Below are 4070 nucleotides of genomic sequence, written 5' to 3'. Positions count from 1 at the left end.
CTTGTTACGAAATGAAGAAGGTAGACATTTCCAGCACCTCATTTAATAAATTAATTATTAATTTGTGCGTGAATTGTAATTGTGGTACTTTTTTATCATAATTCGTGTCATGCTGTTATTTTATAGTGAGGTTATGTCATATTTTAACGCTGCGACATCCGTTTTTCAAAATAAAAGATTTCCATAGGTGATGCTACCAGAATATTAAATGAACACCCTTTATACAGGGTGTCCCAAAAATGGCGTACAAACTACTTACTACCTTATCGAGGATGCTTAAATGTATATGGAAAAAATGTTTCCAACAAAAAAATCAATTATTTTTATTGTTATTATTAAGGATAATACAATGTAAACAATGATATATTCATACATCATTAGCTTGCAATGTTACCGTAGAGGATTTAAAATAATTTTTTCGATTTCCAAAACTTCAAAATTCTCTATTATGCAGGATTAGATATTGATAATGAGTGATCTTGTACTTTGTGATAATATGTACGATTAGACGTAGCTGTCATGACAATTTCATACATACCTATATTTCAAAATAATTGACCTGTTAAGTGCCACATTCAAAGACCGCCAAATCAAAAAATAAGTCCAATAGAATTTTTTTAACATTTTTCTGGCGTTTACGGTAATCTCTTCTACACCGTAGTGTACCGTTAGTACGCCATTTTTGGGACACCTGTATGTATCCGGAGTTTTTTTTTTTTTCACCCCATAGTAGGCGTTGAAGTGCCAATTGTGAACGCACTGTACCTACTGGTTACGAATCACGGCTGTGTCACGGATCAGCTGTTTGAATCTTACGTTTTCCACGAGTGGTGCGTTCACAATCGACTGTTCAAGGCCTACTACAAGTTGAAATTTAAAAAAACACCCAATATAATGTCTTTGATTAAAAATATTGGGTGGGAACGCACGAAACGGCACTAATTCAAAGAGTTTTAAGACTGGAGGTACTTGAGTAACTCGAGATTAATCTCCACCATTTAAATTATCTATCTGTTAAATTTTACAAAAATCGGTCCATAAATAATAGAGATATAATACCTAAAAGTGTTAGGTGGGATACCTGTAGAAATTTATAATGTCAATTAGAAATAATTTCTAATCATGTTTGATTTTTTATTTCATACTGTCCGGTAGATGTTTGATTGCATCATCAATTTGAGTCCGGTAGGTGAGTTATAACAGTATCAGAGCCGGAAAGTGTCACTAAGCAACACCTACCGGACTGTTTTATTTTTATCCATCAAATCTGACATTTAAAAGTGAAAAAGTCAAAAAATATTCAATCTAAAAAAACAATAGCAACGGCCGTTGGCACAGGAAAAAGGTGATGCTATTTTCACAGAATAATGTGATTTTTTAATTTTTGAATTAAAATTATGATGCACAAGAGACTTCCAGTATGAAATAATAGTTATTTGTATCACAAGGCCAGAAACTGCACGTTTGCGAGCATGAGTACCGTTTACAATACGAGTCGATAGACGAGTATTGTAAGTACGAATGCTCGCAAAACATTTTCTGGACGTGTGATACACAAAATTTTTCGTGCCGACTTCTGCGGATTTTTGTTAAATGGAAGTTAAAGCACTTGTTTTAATAATTGGTATTAGGGACTTTTTTTGTGTTGGCAACACTTACATTTAAACATTTAAATTTTAAAATCAACATCGCTCTTGTTTCCTGACATTTATTAAATTTAATTAATTTGTTTTGTTTTTGACATTTTCCTGAAACATTTGTTGTAATAAATACACCAACCCATATTCAAGAAATGGCTCGAAACGTAATTTTAATTAATTAATTTTAGTTAAATATTGCTTCTTTGTAGTTTGTACGTTGTTATAAATAGAAAAACATTTTTAACGAGCCATCCACAGAACAAACATTGACGTTTGATAGAATTCTGATAACAAATGCCAACCGAAACCGATGACAACTCAAAATCCCTACTTTTAGCCGGACTAGGCCGGCAATGCATGTGTTTCTGGACGATTTCGAGATCTGTAATTTACCAAATTCCGGCCGGCGGCATGAAAAATACATTACGATATACATCCGATAGTACTTGTAACAGGTACTATGGCGGCCAAAAAATTTTGGCCGTCACTTTCTTGACATTCAAGTAAAGTGTAAATAAACCTTTAGGAATCGTAACCCGACTTTCGATTCTTGTCATTTTGACAATTAATTTAAACCGTTTGAAGCTCAGATATTCCAAAAATCCGACATGAATAAACAAAATTAGAGCAATCGTACTATTGGACACACGAAAAACTGGGCAGATGTGTCATTCAGTTGTCAAAATTTCTAAACCATACCTTAGCTACTCATAACCAAGTTGACAGTTTTTTTGAAAATATCAATTATAATGACGGTAAAGGTGCATTTACATTGACACTTTTTGAAAGGACAATAACAGACTGCCCAGGATTCCATGTCCCTCATTGTACATAGATAACCTGTGTAGTAGAAATGACAAAATAATTTTGAGTTTTGAAATTTACCACCCAAAAAATAACGTTCATAATCAAGACGGTAATCATGATGACAATAAAGTACGGATTACAATTTTTTTTTTTTTTTTTTGAATTGACAGACAATGACGGCCTAAATTTTTTGGCCGGCATAGTACTCGTTTAAACATTCTTGACTCGGCTCCTAACGTCGCCTCGTCCATAATGTCTAACTCGTACTGTTACAAGTAACCTACCGGACTTATAACGTAAATTACTATAACATTACAAAACACTGCAAAATATTCAAATTTCCACTTTACACTAAATTTTGAAATAGACCGTAGTGGTTTCGAAGTGTTCACCAGTTAAGGGTGGGGTTTACCTGATTTGAAATGGTCGAAAAACGGTGTTTTTAAACATCCATATCTTTAAAACCACAACAGATGAAGACAAGGTCCTTTTTTTATTTGAAAGATACGTCTTTCCTGTAGGGCCCCATACTTTTCTTTTTTCGATTTCGTTATAAATAACAAATGTTGCAAAATGTTAAATATCAAAAAATGGAACACTGAATGAGACACTCCAAGGAGGAAAACTTAAAAAGGTTTCCACAAGGCAATTTGGCTCATGGACAATCCCTCAGAAGCGAGGGAGACAATTCTAAATTTTTGAACGGTGGAAGGTGCCACATTTTTGACAAGAGAAAAGTACATAATTCGAAATTGTCATCGATGTTGACTTGACGTTAATGCTTGGTTTACATAATTTTTTTTTTGAAGTGACAGAAAAACGATGACCAAAGTATAGAGCGATCAAATTAATTTGTAATCGAATCATCCATGGATTTGAATTCGTATGTCTTTTGCGATGATATATTGAGATCTAACTTGTGTTTCAAGCTATATTTATTGGAGCGTGGAGTTCAAGTAACGACATACGACTTCGAATTCATGGATAACTCGATTACAAATTAATTTGATCGCTCGTTATTTTGTCCCCAATAGTACCAAAAAAAAAAGAAGACAATAGTTTTAAGCAGGAGGGCAAGGTGAACTATAAGATCATGTCTTGACGACAAGATATTCGTTTACAGAGAATAAGTTTCTAAATTCATCCAAGAAGGAATGGACTCTACATACATAGTTCTCTAAACAAAATCTTTTAGACGTCATATCATCATATCTCCAAAAAAAAGAACGACAATAAAATAAAAATGTAATAAAAATCTTCTTTAACTTCTATAGAGGAAGAACTACTGTAACAAGTCAGAAATAGTTCCAAATTAGTTGGTAAGAGTAATTTTCTATTAATTCCCTCTTAAGGCTGTATGACACGATGCTAAATTTTGTAGAAAATTTGTTAGAAAATGAGAGAGGACCAATGAACGATCAGGATCTGACAAAGACAGACTATGATCCTGATCGTTCATTGGTCCTGATCGAGGGTCTCTTTCATTTTCTAACAAATTTTCTACAAAATTTAGCATCGTGTCAAACAAGCTTTATAAAATACTTATATTATGCGTTCATTATCGGCAGATAAGATTTTTTCTTATCGGTCCCACGAATAACTTGTTTATTTTGTTTTAAATTA

The sequence above is a fragment of the Tenebrio molitor genome, chromosome 2, assembly GCF_963966145.1.
Source record: "Tenebrio molitor chromosome 2, icTenMoli1.1, whole genome shotgun sequence".
Taxonomy (NCBI): Eukaryota; Metazoa; Arthropoda; class Insecta; order Coleoptera; family Tenebrionidae; genus Tenebrio; species Tenebrio molitor.
The sequence above is the reverse complement of the archived record's forward strand: the minus strand, read 5'-3'. Positions refer to the sequence as shown.